Raw genomic sequence first — 21,005 nt, forward strand, 5'->3', positions numbered from 1 at the left:
AGTATTTTGGTGGTAATTCTCCTACTATTAGGTGTTATCACTGTAAGAAGGAAGGCCATTCAAGATAAGTGTGTCCTGATAGGTTGAAGAGTTATGGTGATGGAAAGGACAACGGCAATGCAACCATTGTTCAAGATGATTATGAATCATATGATGTTCTATTAGTTTCGAGCAATAAGTCTAGCAAGGAATGGATCATGGATTCTAGTTGCACTTGGCATATGACTCTCAAAAAAGATGTGATTGAGGAATTATGTGATCAAGATGGTGGAACAATGCTGCTAGGAAACAACAAAGTTTGCAAAATTGCAGGAATTGGATATGTGAGATTCAGGCTCCATGATGATCCAATGAAGTTATTGATTAGTGTCAGGTATCTTAATAGAAATTTGATTTCTCTTGGTGATTTAGAAAATAAAGGATACGTGTTCAAGGGAAAGAAAGGTATCATGAGTGTCAAGAAGGGGTCGAAGGAAGTCTTGAGAGGTAGAAATAAGCAAGGATTGTATACCCTTGAGGTTGAGTTTGTTAGTGGTTCAACAGACATTTCATCCACAAAACATGTGTCAAAGACAAAGTTATGGCACATGAGATTCGGCCATGGTCGAATCAGGGAAAAAAATCTACTAGGTGGTGACAAGTTCAAAAAGCTAGAGTTTTGTGAACCTTGTATGTTTGGTAAAGCCTGCAGAATGAAGTCCAATAAAGGAAAACAAATAACACATGGATCCCTTGATTACATTCATATTGATCTTTGGGGACCTATAAGAAATCCCTCACACTCAGGTGCAAGGTCTTTTCTATCCATAGTTGATGATTATTCTAGAAATTTATGGATATTCACTCAAAAGACTACGGATGCAGCTTTTGAGAATTTTAAAAACTGGAAGACTCTGGTCAAAATCAGTCTGGCATGAAGGTCAAGAGGTTGACGACCAATAATGGCCTTGAGTTCTGCAATGAAGCTTTTGACGGTTATCGTGCTAAGTCTGGTATTGCTAGGCACAGGATTTTAGTTGGTACTCCTTAACAACATGGTATGGCTGGAAGATTCAATCAAACTATCTTGGAAAGGGTAGATACATGTTAGTTAGTGTTGGATTGAAGAATGTGTTTTAGGCTATGACTATTGTGACTACATCACACCTGATAAACATGTGTCCCTCGACTACTTTAGGGATGAAGAAACCAGAAGAAGTTTGGTCGAGTAATCCACCAAATCTCAACAAATTGAGAGTATTTCGTTGTATAGTCTATGCTCACATTAGGAAAGACAAAGTCGAACGTAGATCTATGAGATACATGTTCCTTGGTTATCCTGAGGGAGTTAAAGCCTATAGGTTGTGGTTCCTAGAACCAAGTCACAGAAGTTGTATCACAAGTCGTGACGTGGTTTTCAAAGAAGCAGAAATAGCCTTCAAGAAAACTAATGATGGTGGTCGAAATGCAGAGATCTCTGAAAAACAAGTTGGAATAGGAAGAGTTTAATATTGAGGTGGAGCATATTGATGTTGAACAGCATAACCCAGATAAATTCAAAGAAGAAGCACCACTCAGAATTGTAAAGTAAATTCTTCCTATAACTTTATCAAGAAGATGGGAATTTTGCAAATGGAAAGCTTTAGGAATATCGATATTCACACCCCTCGATTTATTTACAAGAACTTGTAACTCATACAGTTTTGCAAGTACATGCTTTGAATCCAACATTTTGAATTGATATACTTTGAAATCCAAAACTTTTTAGAACCTTCTTCCTCTGCACAAATTTTAAACTCTAGTGTCTTTCAAGTTTCCATTGTCGATTAGTTGTTTATGTAGAGGTCATAGAGACAGTCGGATAGTATGTTCAGATTGTGTCCATGGCAGAACAATTCATCCTCTTTTCATTTTTTTCATTCTCCCTTGAGTTTGTCTGAATCATTGTCTCGCGGTTATAGAATCGATGTTAATGCAGAATCCAAGATATAATAGATCTTCAAGGCATTCAAGAGAAATGTCATTGATAAGAATTAGTTATGTTATTATTTGTATATAGAATATTTCGTAGAATATTCCTTAACCTATCTAGAATAAAATTGAATATATTGTAGTGTATTCCTTATGTAATTAATAGAATAAACTATAATACAATCTCCGTAGTGTTATTCAAATACAAAGTTTTATTCAAATGTATCTCACTCTCTCTATTTTAAACATGGTATCAAGAGCCTTTTGAGAGGGAATCTTTCACCTTGCTTTACCCGGTTGACCCACTATCTCCTGATGATAAAAAAATCGGCAATATGTGTCCCAACTCTAAATTGCCTTCATTTCACTGCCAACATCGATTCCCCGATAACTACCATTGTAGTCGCTGCCAATATTTTTGGATACCTTATGAAAAAATACCACCAGTAGCAGAAATGAATCTTCATATATAACCTATTCCCAAAAAATCATTGTCAACCCCTCTGCATTAGCAAATACACACTGTCATCTCTTCCACGTGTAGGCCTCACGCACCGCCCTTCCTAAAACACATGATGATATGTCTGGCCTCTGATCTCGTTGTTGTTTTCTCCGTCGTGCTCAGTTTTTTGTTCCAGTTCCAGATATGTGCTCAATTGTTTTTATCATCTACATAAGTACATGTTCTAGTTCAAACAATCCATGTTTCTCCATTTGTTGTGACTGTCGCATCTCGAAAAAAGAATACGACCTTCGTGAGGCGCGTCTAATAAGTGGCAAAGAATGAGTACTATATCACCATATCTTAACACTTATAGGGTCCATTAATACAAATTCCTTGACACAAACCATTGTTTTAATTAGAAACTGAAACAAGGTAATATAATGGTTACTTATTAATCTTTGATTTGAATTAATGCAGACAAAAATACCCAATGCAAGTCCAAAAAGAAAAACAAGAAAACTGGATCGCTACAAGCTCGCTGTAGCGTAAAGCAGCAAACAAAAGAAGAAAAACACGAGCAGCATGCCACAAGCTCATTGCAACATGCCACAAGCTCGTTGCAACATGCCACAAGATAATTCAAAAGGTCATTTTCCAGTGGAGGCTCACTGCCAGCACGCTTAGGGCGTAAAAATGAGGAAAGGTGTCCCATGCTAGGCAGGGCACATGTGCGCTGCAATGCGCTTTTCTGCATAAAGCGCACTAAGGCGGAAAACTCCAAAAGGTGGTTTAAAGATTTCTTAAGGGCTAAGCTCCCAAGGGGTGCTGCAGCGTGGAAAATTGCGCAAGGCGAGGGTAGTAGCTATTGGAAAAATCTATAAATATCAGACTTGGACCATTCATTTAAACATTCCATTTTTAGTGATTTAAGTTGAATATCATTGTAATAGTTTAAGTTAGATAAGGATAGCAAAGATCGAGTTGGATACGCATCAAGAATCGGGAAATCTTTCTTTATACACATTCATCTCCATTCCTTCTTTTTGTATCAAGCTACCATGAAAATGCCTAGCTAAACTCCTTCTCTTGTTGGGATTGGAAAGAATCTATCGTATGCATAGTTATAGATTATGCTTTTAATATAATCTTGTTATTCATCATTATGGATTCTATCTTTGTTATATTCATTAAACCTTTGGATGCGAATTGTGATTGAGAAATACGTTTGGATCTTGATTTAAGATAAGAATCAGTTAAACACTAATTGCTAGACATAGAATTAGGGTTAAATATTCATAGACAAATATTAGTTCTTAATGCGATCAGATTGTTTAATAGATTGAGAAATCTTTGATTAACCAAACTGGTTGCAATCTCAATAATCGTGTAGACATACGCGTTGTTGTGAGTGGTATGTGAAGATAAGAATGAGTATCAAGTTATGAAGAAGTAATCAGTAATATACATATGTGTATGGTAGAGTAAATCCAATCCCGACAAGCTTTCATATTAGTGAACTTTAATTTATTCAATTTTGTTTTATTTTACATTATGTTTTACTTTAATCAAACCATTATGTGAACTTTAACTAGAAACAATATCAAGTGTTGAACCATTGGTAATATCGCACCAGTCTCTGTGGATATGATACAAACAGTTCTTACTTTTGATTATACTGAACATCAAAATGGCGTTGTTGTTGGGGACTGGCATTTAGATATTGCAAACATGGTGACTGTTTGTACCATTTTAAGTTTGTACATTTATTAAATATTTTATATACTCACTTACCTATTATTTACCTTACCTTCTCCTAATATTGTGTTTGGTTAGAATTGTATTCTTTGTGTATGCGGGGTACAACTTTGGTAGAACCATTACTTTCAGATCCCGAAATGGAATGGACAGCTCGAAGAAACAAAAGACAAACAAAGAAGCTAAATCAACTAGCCAAACAAAATTATCAAAACAAAAGGAGCTTCCATATCAACGTCTTCAACACTTCCAACAAAAGAAACAATGTCTGAACTAGACGGTGGACCCGAAGTTGTCAACAGTGGACCTTGTCGGAATAGTCCAAGACGGTTAACTCGTCTCACCAAAACTCCAAACAATCGACAAGCTGAGATGAAAATGGTATTGTTGCATATCATCTATGCAAACCCTTTTGCAGGGCTGGATCATGAAGATCACTACACTCATCTCACTAAATTCTACGAACTAACTGGTACAATAGGAGCACCTGAAGTTGAAGAAGAGGCATTCTTTATTAGATTGTTTCCACACTCCTTGATCAGTAAGGCAAAGGATTGGTACCTTGACCAACCTACTCAAATCATGACCAACTGGAACGCCTTAGAAGAAAACTTTCTGAACAGATTCTTCCCACACAATATATTCATCGATGTCAAGACTGCAATTGCCGCATTCGCTCAAAGTGCAACTGAAACCCTCTATGAAGCATGCGAGCGCTATAAATCTATGCCATGAAAGTGTCTAAATCATGGTTTTGATGAACTCACACAAATCCATACTTTCCGTAATGGACTGTGTCCATAGCCAAAGTTTCTACTTAATGCAACTGTCGGTGGTTCGCTATTATCTAAAAGTGTAGAAGAGGTAGTTTCTATCATCAATCGTATGACTCTCAACGATCATCAGGTGCAATACAACAGAGGTACGTCACAAAGAAAACCTGGAATTCTATAGTTAAGCTCAAATGATGCTATCTTGGGACAAAATAAGCTCCTCACCCAAACAGTGGAAGAATTAACTAAACAATTGACCAAGTTACCACAACAACTTAAAGAAATGCATGGAACAACAAGTAAACTGCAACAAATAGCATATTATGATATTTGCATAGGAGGCAATCCAACTAGGTTTTGCCCTCCGATTAATGAAGAAGTGAATTATATGGGCAATCAACAACAAAGACCAACACCATACCAAAGAAATCAAAGTTATCAACATGAAGACAACGATAACTATGGCCAAGGGTAGAGATAAGAGGCTGGACCGTCAAACAGGCCAAATCAATATCATAATTTCCATAAATAACCTCGGAACCCTCCTCAACCGGAAAGAACATCAAAGCTCAAAGAAACATTGAACCAATTCATGCAGATGTCCATGTCGAATCAGAAAAACATAGATGCTTCAATTAAGAACCTTGAAACGCAAGTTGGACAAATTGTGACACAGTTGGAAGATCAACAAGAAGGAACTTTGACAACCACCACTCAAAGAAATTCAAAAGAGCATTGCAAGTCAATCACAACAAGGAGCGGTGGAGTGCTTGAATTGGAAGTTGATGAGAATGAGAAAAAAGAAAGGAGAGTAGTAGAAGTAAGAGAAAAACAAGAAAGAAAAAGAGAAGAAGAGGAGAAGGAAGAAGAAAAAAATAAAAAAAGGATGAATTAGTTGAAAAGAAGCATGAAAAGGAAGAAGGAAATGAGAAAGAAACAAGTGGTGTGCAAAAAAATCACAAAACGAGAGAAGAAAAGGGTAAGATGGTCAATCTCCAGTAAAAAATTTACCATACCCTCATGCTCCAACTAAAAAAGACAAGGAAAGATAGTATGTGTCATACCCTCAAATTTACCCTACCTTCACATCACCCTTTATAACCATAATTCATGAGCATGCATCTCACGTATATCATCTAATAAGCATTTGTATCTAATAATTCACAATATTCCATAAACCAAAGGCATGGGGTTCATTTATGAAGCCTCAAAACCCACTATTCATGTTGAGGTGTGTCCATGCCACCTTGATCCTAATCTCTACCCTCAAGCATCCCCACAAGATTGGAGGATCATTCAAGTCATCTCACTCACTCTCCAAACCCAAATTGGATTGCGAGTCCCCTTTGAAGACACATGAAGATTCATCAGGTCACCCAAGGACCTCAGCCCTAGCTCTTGACCCTCATTGGCTTGTACAAGTCAAGGTTCACCTTGAATCTTGACCATGTCATTGAGGACCCTGAAAACCCAAAGTTTTTTCATACCCCAATCCTTTGAATCATCTCAATACATCCCTTGCATCACCAAACCCTCATTTTTCTGACCATGGTTCTTGGTGAAACTTATGATTCAAGAAACCCTAGTTTGGGCATCCTTTGATCCTTGGCTTTGGCTCATTTGATCACCATATCATACCACATTTCATTAACCATCAATTCAAGTCATTTTAAACCATAATTAACCAATCAAACATCCATTTCACTCATGTTACAACTCATTGGTTTGGCCATGGTTTTTGAACTCTCAAGGCATTGAATTCACCTATGGGCATGACCTAAAACCACTTCACAAAGCTACAAGCCTAATTTTACATCATTATATGATCATATTAGCTTCAAACGTCTACCATTGCACCATAAAAATCAAGAAATCTCAAAGTCACATTTCTAGGTCAAGTTAGTTGATCACATTTTGGCAAGATTGGCCTATGATTTAGTCCAAAGTTAATAACTTTTTCATATTGTAAGCTTTTCAAGATATTATTTGAGCCAAATGTCCTAATTGAGTCCCTCTTCAACTTTGTTTCAAGGTTCAAGACCTAATTCATTGAGCAAGGACCTTAATGTTTGCATTGGCCAAGCTGGTCCAATGTGCCTAGCATGCCCTAGAAACATGAAAAATACCACCACTTTACCATATTTCCATTTCCAAACCATAACTCCTTTTGACCTAGTTCCTTTTGCCTTTAATCAAGGACTCGGCAAGGAACATTTGGCACAAATTTCATGCAAAATGCACAAGCCAATTTCATTTGGACTTGGTTCAAAAATTGGAAATTGTCATGATGCATAAGTCAAACCATCTCAGCCGAAATTTGCAAATTGAATCACCAAGGTTCCAATTCATCCCAATATGATCCCTATTGACTTATAACATATTATACAACATACTAAGGCCCATATGGAAGTCAACTTTGGTGTGGAAAGCTTGCAAATCCTTAAACCCGATGCCATGTGAAAAGTTCAGTTTTTACCAAAATAGCTAAACTCCAAATCCGTAGAAGTCCATTTCATTGCTTTTGTTTGCTATTGTTTGGTGTTAAGAATTAAAACCAGTTGGTTGGTGAAGCAAACTAGCTCAGAACATGCCAATTCGAATCCCCAAAAATCTATCCACAAACATGCTTCGGACCACATGTGCTTTCTGACCAAACGACTTCTTTTCTCCCTCCAAACCACTCCATCACCTTCACTATAAATATGGGAAGGTGTTCCACTTTATAACCAAGCTTGAATACCAGGAATACCTTGCTTCAAAACCGAGTTCTTCCTTGAAAAAAAGAGATACAATTTTTGAGTTTCAAAGCTTTTTTGTTCAAACCAACCATCCAGAATCCTTCACTAAGCATCAATTAAACTTTTCTAAACGTTAACTCACCTTCCCAACACCTCACCTGAGTTGCACCAACCCATCAGAGTTCATACCTAAAACTGATTCCGATCAGGTAGCTACACTCACACCCTTCACTCAAATAAGTTACTAATCAACTCAAAATCATCCACTGATCATTAACCCCATATTTTGAGTTTCGATTGATCTTTATCCTTCAGTTAATTTTTATTTTAGGTTAACTTGTTCTTCAGATTTTTTGCAAAATACTCCATACTCAGAGCCAATCAATGGCTCATGAGTGTGGAGGTTGTTTCGTTGTTATACATAGGTGATGATTCCATGTTTAAATATATTGAAAAACTCGTGTTTTTGAGTTTTGATATGAGGTCTCAAGGTTGAAGTTAATACCTTTGCGTGCGTTTTTGAATTTGAATGTATCTGTTGGCTCTCTCTGATTGGTCAGCTAGCGCGCGCTTTCCATTTCTTATTTCATTTTATTATTTTATTTTATGGATGCACCTCTGAATCACCAAAGGGTTCTTGACCCAGTGACTGAGGGGGTTGAACCCCCCATGACCCCAAGGTCAAGGGTTCAACCCCCAGCTAACGCATTTGTTCTATTTTTATTTCTTTTTTTATTTATTTATTTATTTTTACTCCATTGGTTTTCCATCTCAAATTATTTTTTTTTACCACTTATTTTTATTTTGCTGAAAATATTCCCAACACAAACTCATATTATTTTTATCTCTACTATTTTATTATGCTTTATTTTATTTCATTTGAGTAATTTTTTATGGACTTATGAGGCTTTGAACTTGGGTAGCTAATGAAGTCTATAAATTCATGGTTATGGTTTGATTAGGGATGTTTGAACCTTCTATGCTTGAAACCTATCAATGAATGATCAATGGATCATTCATGATACTTTGAGGCATAGAAAGGTTGCCTCTACATCAACCAAATTTGTACCATTTGACATATAGATGAAGCTTTGATTGTGCATATCTTAACTTGTGGTTTCATTTGATTCACGATGTTTCTATTGTTATACTAACCCTCTAACTATTATTGCTAACTTGTTCATATTGTACATTAACCCTTGTATAATTTGTCTAACTTGATCATCAATCAAATCATTAATCTTTAACCCTTGAGTTGATATAATATTCCTTTTGTCAATCTATTGATATATGGACTTAGGGTTTGCATAAATTTCATTGTTACGAATCTGTTGTAAGTTGATCATCTGATCATCTTCAACATTTTGCATCAGTGATAAGTTATCCCCTGATGCGCAATATTTTAAATCTTATGACTTAAGGATAGATAATCCCTAGATGCGCCATATTTTGAATCTTATGACCTAAGGATGGATAATCCTCAAGTGTTGTACTTGTACATACTACTAATCATACATAACTTTACTAACTTTGATTACCACTAACCCTTGTTATTATCATTGTTACTTTGTTATTTACTTTTTATGTTGTTACATTGTAATTTACATTCAAGTACTCATCATCATCATCGTACAAACTCATCATGCATATTTATTTTTGTCATTTATCTTTATTATCATCATACATTAAAAACAACAAAAACATGATAAAATGATATGACCAAAAAATTTCATTCCACTTGTAATCAACTTGGACTTAGAGGATCTCATATTAGAACCTTTGCTTGGAGGACCTTTCCATACCTTGTGATACTTTTCCTTTGACTTTGTATTTCATTTGTAACTTACATACCGGTTGTAAGAATGGCATCATGGCACCACCCTAGGGGGACATGTTTGTAAGACTATTATCTTTTGTTAGCTTATGTCACTTTTGCACACACAAGGCTTCTCTTGGGCTACCTTAGAACGAGACTCTTTAGTTTCCTGTTTGGTTGCTTTGTATATCCGTTAGTGGTTGGTGAGTTCACTTCATGGAGGTTGTGGTAGATATTATGACGTTATGGTTATGGGGTATAATGTCGGCAGAGAAGAGAGCAAGGCGTCCGGAGTATAAAATGGAGAAGAGGAAAAAAAGGTTGCTGGTGATGTTCATATGAGCTGGCCGGCAACGAGTTTTTTTGGTCGGAAGTATGATGAGCGAATGTTGGTGGTGCGGTTTTCTGATATGGGGTTTAAGTGGTGTTGGTTTTCTGGACAAATGAAGAGTGGTGGAAGGTGTACAAGGTTGAGATAATGGATGGTTTATGAGGTGTAGTTTCGGTTGGTGCAGGATATTGTTGGAGGATGGTATTGTTGTAGTTGTGTTTGGTTGCTTGAAGTTTATGTTATTTGGTGTTGTTGAGATGTATAGAAAAATGATGGTGATGATTTGTAATGTTGTTAAGAGATGTATTATAAGGTGGTGATTTGGAAGAGGTTTATAAAGTGAGAGTTATGTTGTTACATGGTTTTGTTGGAATGATAGATTTGTGTATGAAATATGGTAAGAGGTTTTATGAGAGTGAGAGACATGTGATAGTTATGGAAGTTGCAGTAAGTTCTTATATGTTGTGTTGTAGTGAAAATGAGGTGGTTGTTATGTGTTGAACAACAAAAATAAATGAAGATGATGATGTGTGTTTACTGTCAAAGTGAGAGTGAAGAGGATGATGTATAAAAAAGGTGAAGGTTCTTGTGTTAAGAGAGTTTGAATCAAGAGTTTTTTATGGTTTTGTTTTTAATAAAATGAGATTGAGGGATTTTTGCAAAGAAAGAAAAAATTGGAAGGTGGATTGTTCTCATTATCTTTTTCCTACAACATCATGTTTCAGCCAATCCACCTTTCCTCTCTATTTTTTTTTTCTTTTCCAAATTTGTGTGAGAGAGACCAATGATATGATTTGCGATCGGGGTGTCGTTTTTTTTTGTCCAAGTGATTTGTGTGTCTCCCTCTTTTAATGTAATGCAAAGTTATTATTTATACAATGAGAGCTAGGGTTTTACATTAATTTAAAAATCAATAATACCCCCTTAGATGACTTATGGGATAAGAAATGAGTTTTAAAAAATAAATAGATAAAAATTAATTATTTTTTAATAGTAACAAAAAATATCAAATGACTATTCATTCGTATCTATTTATTTATTTTTTCCACATTTTGATAAAAAAATCAAAAACAAAAGGAATAAAAATGAATAAAAATCAAGCGCGAAAATGCGCATTAAAAATAAAATGACTGCACTAAAATGATCTACGCAAAATATAGTTCCAAAAAACAGATAGGTTTAAATCAAACTTTGGAATTAAAAATGTCCGATTAAAAAGGCTCTAGATGATCAAAATGTGAACGAAAATAGAATCAAAAAATTAAATGAGCATGCCGAGTTAAACTACACGAACCGTAGGTCAATAAAAGTGATAGTTGCAGTCCCAATTTCGAAATATGGTTATGGTGGCCCACAAGGAATGAAAAGGACAATGAGGGTGAAGACTCACTGGGGATAACAATTTGTTGGAGAAAAAATACTGGGAAATATTCAAAGTATGTTCTTGAAATACCTCAAAAGACAACACTCAATTTGGAAATACATCAGAGAGATAAATGAATAATTTGAAAATACGTCGAATAGGTTCTGGAAATACCTTAGAACACAACACTCAATCTAGAAACACATTAGAGAGATAAAAGAATAATCCGGAAATACATCAGATAGGTTCTGGAAATACCTTAGAACTAAACACTAAATCTAGAAATACATCAGAGAGATAAAGGAAATAATATAGAAATACGTCGGATAGGTTCTAGAAATACCTCATAACATAATACTCATCTGGCAATACATCAGAAAGATAAAGGAATAAACCAGAAATACGTCAGATAGCTTCTGGAAATACCTTAGAACACAACACTCAATCTGGAAATACATTAGAGAGAGATAAAGGAATAATCTGGAAGTACATCAGATAGGTTATGGATATACCTCATAACAGGTAAGACATGTTCGAAAATTCATCGGAGAGTAAAAGAAACAAACTCTGGATATTGCATCAGAATTACAAAGAAATATCTGGAAATGCATCATATAAAAAAAAGGAGTTATGGAAATACATAAGAACAAATAAGATATGTTAGGAAATACTTCAGATAGTGAAAGAAACAAACTCTAAAAATGCATCTGAATTACAAAGGAATACCTGGAAATACCTCAAATACAAAATAGGGGTTCTGGAAATTCATCAGAACAGATAAGGGGGGTCCCTTTCAACGAAAGAGTCAAATAGATAAACTCCTAAGAAACATTAGGAAAAACATAGCACAATCTCTGAATGTGCCAGACAACATTGGACGTAGGCATCGGTAATATAAATCGACTTCAAGCAGAAGATGCTAGACAATGCTGGAGTTTGAAAGTAAACTGCCAGACGGAACTGGACTTTAAAAATGAACTTCCAAACGATGGTAGATTTTAAAAATGAACTGTCAAACGATGTTGACTTTAAAAATAAATTGTCAGACAAAAACTAGACTTGAAGGATAGATTACCAGACAGGAACTGGTGTTTTTTTTTCTTTTTTGTTTTTCTCTGTCATACAGGAATTGACTTTCAGATAGCCTACCAGAAGAGAACTTGGTTTTGTTTCTGATTTATTATCAGATAGGAATTGAATTTAAAATGGGCTACCAAACGGAAACTGGTTTTGAAAAAAACTAACTACCATACGGGAATTGGAGTTAAAAATAGGCTACTAGACGGGAACTGGTTTTACAATTGGCCATCAGACGGGTACTGGTTTTAAGAAAAGGCTACCAGATGGGAACTGGTTTTAATGACTGACTCTCAGACGGAAACTAACTTTCAAATAGTCTACCAGATGAGAACTAGTTTTTTTATATTTGTTCTTTCATGCTATGGGAATATGCTCGATGAATGAGATGATATGCATGGCTTGACGTTAGAGAAAAGCGACATGACAAATGCATTCGAATGATTTATGCAATAACTTGAAGGTTTCCAAAGGATGCCCCTATAGTGGGTAATGGATGGAAGGGTTCTTTTGCAGCAAAGCTCCTTGGTAATAGGAAAAAGGTTATTTGATGGGGTACTAGCATGATTCCATGACACTCGTCTTGAACTTAATGATTGTTGATGTATAGTCGAGTTTGCTTGAGCAGATTGAAGGCATGGAGAGGGCTTGCCCCTCTATGGCTCAACTTTCCCCAGTCTGTTGGGTCTTCGAATAATTTCTCCTTAGAAAGATTTTGGAAGCAGCTTGCTAGGACCATGGGGTGGCTTGCCCCAATGTTTTAAACCTTAAAGGGGTCCTTGACTAACCGACTCTTAGAGTGGTAGACTTCTGATTTACCAACCTTTGGCGAGTTGGACTCATTGAGCTCTTTATGGTAGCTCTCCCTAGCCTGAGTCTTGAAGCAATTCGCTCTTGACTAGCCGACTCTTGGGGTGATTGGATCGGATTGACCGATAATCGAAGTGATTTTCCCATGATTGGACTTCTTTCACATAATCAAGTTCCTCAACAAACCGCATATTATGGGAATTCCCTTGATGCTAAGCGATGACTTGAAGTAAAATAGTTCACTCAAAAATGGTAATTTTAATGCAGTGTTTATGCAAATTTTGAAATCAAATATTATTGATATCAAATTTGGTGAACTACACTGAACAAGTCAATGATTAGAACACACTTTTGATCTAGCCATTCACAATGTGGAAGATGGTGGAACCAATACAAATGATCAACAAAGATTATTTGGAGTCAGGTTAACTCAACCTTGTTGTAGTATGCTTTCAGAATAAACCCCTTCCTCAATTAGGTCTTTTAAGGGTTGTAATGTGGTATGGTTCACGATTTTTGAAACAAAGGATATAAGGCTCAAAATTTAATTTTAACACACCCATTTGTTCTTGATAATCTACAGTCCTACGTTCAATTAATTCAGCATACACATTTAAATCTCAAGAGAGTTTGACAATGTAAGGTTAATGATGAGGATTCAAGATGATATTCTCTTGAAATGATAGTTACCTTTTTTTTTGTGTTAAAAACGTTAGTGACCCTTTGAGTTTTGCTATGGTGGTCACCTAGTCTTGATTTTCTTTGTTAAGGGTTTGATGACCTCTCTTTTTTATCCCTAATTTTTCCTGGACAGTTGCGTTGCAACTTTTGGTCCACCGGGATGCCCTGATTTTTGCATAAGTCAATTTTGTGGTGTTTGACTTAATGGACTTTTCTTTCTTTGAACCATTTCCACATAATTTTATTCTTTTGGTGAAACAGTTGTGACTGCCATATTAATGGTTGGTGAGGATCAACCATCATAACTTTTTGGCTTTTCATAACATATTCGACACTTCAAGATGTGTGAAAAGAAGAACATAAGGTTGAACCTCTGATGTGGTGTTTTCTCTTGCAATTTGAATGCAAAGTCAGATCAACTAAACAAACTACCATGCCTTTGGTTAAGATTAAGGGTTTTCAATTCTGAAAGAAACACCAACTTCTAGGCTCAAAGTGATTGACTAGGGATTAACTCCTTATCTCTTTGGTGTTTGGGGATTTGAAACAATTCCTTACATCATCAGCAAAGTTTCTTCGAAAGCATATTGTAGCAATTATGGGTATTTCGTTTTCATCATCCTCCCTCCAATCTTTGCTTAAACAAAAGTTTTATAAAGATAAGTGAATGGAAAAAATATGGTATTTTTTGTTTCTAATAAAAAGAAAAATGAGTGAATACGAATGGATTAATTCAAAAGATGCATAAACATTTCATTAATCTTACCATTCACAATACACAACTTAAAAGCAAACAACGTGCTTAACATGTAAAGGAAATACAAATGCAAAACATTAAATGATCAACAATGTTGAGGATGCACTTTCTTGTTTGATCCACTAGCTTGAAGATAGGATTTCTAAAGTCTTTGAGTTCGTCAGGGCAAGGGACCATTCACCTCATTAGGGTCATCTTGGAAAGTCAGTAGCCCTTTATTGATCATCTCTTGCACCTCTTATTTGAAGACTTTACACTCTTCGATTGAGTGGCCCTACTACACCATCATGAAACTCACATTGGACATCCGGGTTGTACCAAGGAGGAAATGGAAATTGGAAAGTCCACATCTTCTCTTCATAATGCCTGGTTTTGCTCCATTAGGACCATGATCTTTCTAAAAATGCTTCAAGTCTGATATGTGTATCGGGAAAATCAACTGACGACTATGGACACAGGCTGAATGAGTTTGTTTTAAAAATGATCTGCATGATAATGAACACATATGCCTAAACTTTTTGTTGTTTTTATGCAAAAATGCAATGCCATGTTATGCATATTTTTTTGTATTTTTGATATGCAAAAAGAATATGCAATGCCATGTGAGTTTTTTTTGCAACATGGTTTTAAAAGTCCAGGTATGTACGACGGACAAATCTAATTGATTTTTAACACAGGGTTATCACCAAGAATAATCAGGGTTTATAAAGGTTTCCAGAGTCATGGATCCACAAGAATATTGACCGCGTACAACAATTTACTTGTTGGGCGTCAACTCCTTCTAGTGAGTCTCTTTTGGGTGAGGTTCTCGTATAGACCCCAAGAGAAATACATATGGCAGACCCATACTATGCAACCATCATTCCTAGTAGGCAAAAGGGGTAAAGATTCTAAAAAGGTCCTTAGAGTCACAGATCCTAATGAAAACATTAAAGCTTACGACAATTAACATGTTGGACGATAACACTCGTATAAGGATCTATTCTAAGTGAGGTTCTCGTGTCGACCCTAACAAGATATACATCTCACAAACCCGCAGTATGAAACCATCATCCTAACTTATATTTTCTCTCTAGACTCGGGCATAGAGTCTTTCCTATAATGTGTTTGCAATTAGAGTATCCAAGTATCAACAACCCAAGGAAGCCAACATCAAATATACAATATACAGCATAATAGAGATAATAAAAGGATAAGATAAAGAAAAGGAAAACAGGTAAACAAACAAAAAGCACATAATAAACCAAACTAGGCTTGACTCACTTGAGGGAACTAGGGTCCCCAACAGAGTTTCCAACTGTTGCATCTCGAAAAATGAATACGACCTTCGCAAGGCACGTCACATGCTTGTGGAATGGACGAACAAAGTCGCCATCGAACTTTATTTATTCCCCAAAATAGAAAGGGAAAATATCGATAAAAACCCTAAAAGAATTACTAAGATATGGTCATCGTAACCAAATCGGGTTCGAAAGTCGATTACGCAAGGGGAAATGTAGCGAGGTATTCGTTACCATTAGAGATATTGACTAAATCCAAGGTAAACCATACAAGTCGAGTCTCCACCGCACTTCTATTTATCCAAAGGAATGGTTAGAAAGCGAACAAAAACCTAAAAGTTTTATCGAATCAAAAACTAGTAAAAATGTCAGAGATCGGGGTAAGGGGGTTGGTTATGCAATGGGAAGGTTTTAAGCACCCAAAACATCCTAGGTACTCCTAGGGAGCCCTTTTCATACTTGTTGTAAGGTTGGTATTTTGTGAAAATTTATTTGTGCAAACATGATTGAAGAGATGAGAAGAGAATATGCAAGTTTATTTACATTTGTGTTTGGATGGATAAACCCATTGCCTACGTACCATCTTAAAAAAGATTAGGATCAAAACCTCGTAGTTCGGGGTAAAAATCTCAAAAAAAATGAGTTGGTGAATTGATTGGTCCAAAAGCCCTAAGGTCTTTTGTTATCCAAGGGAGAAAACTCAACCTAAAAACCACAAATCCACCATGTGAGGATAGCTTCAACATGCTAGTGAGGGGTTAACCCTATAATAAGCATGGAAGACTCATTGTCCATCACTAAGGATATAGGTGAGCATTACATCTACCTCAAGGATAATTCAAACCTAATAGCTAAAGGTTATGAAAAAATTTGATTAAGAAAGTGGCCCTTGAAACCACAAAAAGGACATTTGAATGGGTTATATTTACCAATGAAAAGTATGTACAAAATATAGTCAAAGTTGACTTAGAAGTTCAATTCAAAATAAGTATTATGAAAAGGAAAGTTTAAAAAATCAAAAGCATAAGGCTTAGGTTTCTAATGTTGAAAACAAGTGTTAAATGTTTGCACAAAGGTTTTGGCTTGGGTTAGAGTGGAGAGAAAAAGAAGAATGGCTAAAGTCCTAAACATGCAAGAGATAGGGAAAAAGAAGTAAAACCATAAATGGAGTTCCTCTCTTGAGATCATATTGATAATCCAAGTAGCTCCCACCCTTTTGGAATAAGCAATCACATAAGCATAAACTCAAGCAATCAACAATCAAATGAACTCTTGGAAAGCTCCTCAATATATCTTTGGATCCCTCTCTCTTAGAAGCTCATGGTAATGGTTCATCAATTTGGATCAAGTTGGAATCCCTAGCATAAGAACACACACATCAAAAGAGTCTAGCAAAACAAACAGAGAATGGACAAGAAGAGTTTAGAAGTTGGTCCTTTCAAGGTCATCTTTCATCATTAAGCATTCTAAAGGCCCAATGCCTAGTTGCTCTTTGACTCCAATTTTGCATAGGGAAAGTCGTAAAGTCTAAGTCCATTTATCCATTTCTTTGTATTTGGTCCACAACAATCAAAACAAAACACAAGGTACAATGATATATACACAATTATGTGCTCAAGTGAGCAAAAGGCAAATTGCATTAACATAAACATGTGCTCAAATGAGCAAAAGGGAAAAGCAAATGAATAATATGTGCAAGAATAGTAAATTGCATAAAAGTAAAGAGCAAAAAGTAAATGTTAATTGTTAATGGTTAGTGTTAGTAGTTAGTGTGCCATAAGGCAAATTTAGCGTTATGTTAAGCAATCGTAATTGGACTTATGTAGAAGTCACAACTATCTGAGGTCGGTCAATAATAATGTAGGCAACAACACAAGTTAGAAGTCTTGATTAGTGAACCAAGTTCCAACAACTTGCCATGCCAAAAAGAAAAAGAGAATTGATCTTGTATTGGTTTAAGTCCTTTGCATGATTTAGGAAGCAACCTATCCTTAATGCAAAGTCATTCATTTGATCAATTGATCAAGATGAATTAGATTTGAATCAAGGAAGATTAAGCCTCCCTAATCAATGCTAACTTATCAACCTTTAACTCATTGATCAAAAAGAAAGAAGAAGGAGATGAAGATGAAGATGGATAATGGAAATGGAAATGAAAAGAATAAAGGGCATTAGATGAAATAGAATGTACCAATCAACAAGTGTTGACCAATGACATTGAGGATCATGGTCAAACAATCAAAAACAGAAGAGAGATGAAGATTGGAGGTCAAGACATGAACAAAATATTTTTAGGCACTTTTAATATTCAAAATAAACTTGAATTAAAATAATAAAGAAAGGTCAAACTTCAAAATCACTTCAAATCAACTTTGGAAAGTCCAACTGATTTATCCCAAGTTCAACAAGGTCAAACAAAGTTTGACAAAAAATTTCAGCATTTTTAAAAGTCAGAAACTATTTTTAATCAATTAAAAATGAATAAAATAACCTAATTGAACTAAAGTCTCAAATAAATCTCAAATCAATTAAAAAATTGATCAAAATATTTTTCATAGATCCATCATCATTCAAATAGGTTGAGAAAATATTTTTGTATTTTTTGAATATCAAAAACTATTTAAAATGAATTAAAAATGACCAGAAAAGAGAAAATTCACAAAAAATATCAAATGATGAGATAAAAAAATATTAAAAATCATTTTTAAAAACTAGAATTAAAAAGAGAAATAATGCAATTGGTCCCATATTTTTTGGATTAAAAATGAAAGAGTTATGAATTTTTGAAATAAAATGGAATTAAAGAAAATAGAAATGGAAATTAAGAAAACAGAAAAAAGGAGAGGCATCTGATCAAGCCTCATTAATTGATGTGGTTGATCAAATGCTCCACATGCGCGCGCTCATGGTGATCCAGAGTCAAAGGCGAAGCACAATGCATTATTGAAAGTCATAAGAATGAAAGGCTATGATTAGATCTGGGAAATGCATCCAATGGTCCAGATTCAATCTGGCAAAGAGACGGTGGCCAGCGCCACCATCTTCTCCGGTGAGCTCCGGCGAGGGCAAAAAAACACAGAGGTTCAAACGCTTACCAAAATGGACGATTTGGGCATCAATCGAAAGAGGAAGTGATGTACATCACTCCTATACCACTCACTTCCACTCTAGATTCCTATTGAGAGAGAAATCAGATATGGAAGCTTGATAGTGTTCATCATGAACTTGCTTGATTTTGAAAATTGAGCATACAGCAATGATGCCTCTATAGAGAGGACTTCAGACAACACAATATCAAGGCCAATAGATCAAGGAATAAGGAGTTTCAAAGAAAAAACCAGTTGATGCACACCTTTGAACTGTGAAGCTTTGAGCCTCTTTCCTTGCTTCCTTTTGCCAAACAGAACTTCAATGGACTAGATGATGAAGGTTTAGGAACTTTAGATATGAAGATTCAACCAAATTCAATTGAATTTCAGATCTGAAATTTTGAAGAAATGTGAACTTAGTTCCTTTGGTATGGTTGGGAATTAATTTCTGCATAGCTTTAGGCGCCTTTAGGTTCAGTTTTGAAGTGAGCAATGCCTTCTATTTATAGATGGAGCTGATGCAAAGTCATGAAGAAATCGTGTGCATGAGAATTGGGTCCTCCATGCATGGGTCTGTACATGCGCATGTGAGGCCCAAAACCTGGTGCAAATGGATGATGGGCTTGTTTGGAAGAGGTTTGGGCGTGTGATTTGCAAGGCAATGGCTTGTGCATGAAGCTTCATCATGAATTACATAATTGTGCCTAAAACTTCATCTCTTCGAAAATGTCAATTAGAAAATCCAAACATATGCATGTGGGTAATGGTTGGAAAGGCCTTGACATAAGGAATAAATGTTATGTTGGGCAAAAACTCATTTGAAGTGTGGAAATTTATGAAAACAGGCCATGAAGTTCATAGTGCAAAACATGCCTTTGAGAATTTAGTCAAAATGAACCAACTTCAAGCCCTTCTGTTTTGATGATACAAGACACAAATGGAAAAACATCCAACATCAAAGTTGTATATCTTTTCAAGAAAATCAAGATGGACTTACATTTTGCATCATTTGGATTTTTGATGAAGAAGTTATGGGCACTTGAAGTTGGACTTTTTTGCCTTTCAATGCATTTGGTCCAAAGTGACTTGTAATGTTTTGCATTATCACATGTATTTATTTTGAGATTTTGAAATTTTGTTCAATATAACATTTGAATTAGACACAATAAGCTTTCCAATGCATTTGATCCCACCCAAAACCATAAAAAATGAATGAGTTATGTTCTTGGGAAGTTGACCCAAAATTAGGGTTTCAGTCAAAATGACCTATAATGTCTTGGAATGGATGATGATCTTCCAAGCTTCAAATAAATTTTTGATGAACATGAGAGTTGTTCATATTGTCCTTAAGAACATTTTTGCTTTTGGGATCATCTCCATTTGACCAACATATAAAAAATTAGGTCTCAGTGCATTTCAAAATAGTCAAATGAATTGACTGATCAACTTCTCAAGTCCACAACTCATAACCTGATGAATTGATGATTGAGGACACTCAAATATGCATGAAATAATGAATTAGAGAACTTCCCTTGATTGTATTTGACCATGGGCTGAAGTTGCTTCATTAGCAAGGCATTGTAGATGATTAGATAAATTAGGGTTTTCTTGAGGAACAAACCTCAAACCCTTTGACTTGCTTTGATCAAAATGATGAATTGAGATGCTAGGGAGGCATATTTGAGAGCTTTGGGAACCATTGCCATGCTTGCCTTCCTCTTCTCCTGGCCATATCTTTGCACAAAGGATCACCTAGAAGCTTTGGACCTTGTGATTGCTCAAGCTACAAACAAGAAATGTTAGTGACATATTTTTGTGCTTTTGGTTAGTAAATAAAATGAGAAAGCAATGATATATAATTCAAGCATGCTTGGTGATCTCAAACCTAATCACAATAGGTCCCACCCAAAGGCAAGGGAACCCAGATGCTTATGATCCTTGAGGCTTTGCAAATGAAATGCTATGATGCCATGAGGGATCTTAGGGCCAAAATTGGGGTCTTACAGGAAGGTATTAGCACCCCTCACGTCTGTTGTACTCAATGGAACCATTTAGTTAGTTTATGCTTATAATGTTATCTTAAAATGTTTGGATTTCTCAAATTATTAAAAGGTTTAAAGAGAAAGAAATGGGTCACAAA

This window comes from Lathyrus oleraceus, chromosome 6 (genome assembly GCF_024323335.1).
Source record: "Lathyrus oleraceus cultivar Zhongwan6 chromosome 6, CAAS_Psat_ZW6_1.0, whole genome shotgun sequence".
Classification (NCBI taxonomy): Eukaryota; Viridiplantae; Streptophyta; class Magnoliopsida; order Fabales; family Fabaceae; genus Lathyrus; species Lathyrus oleraceus.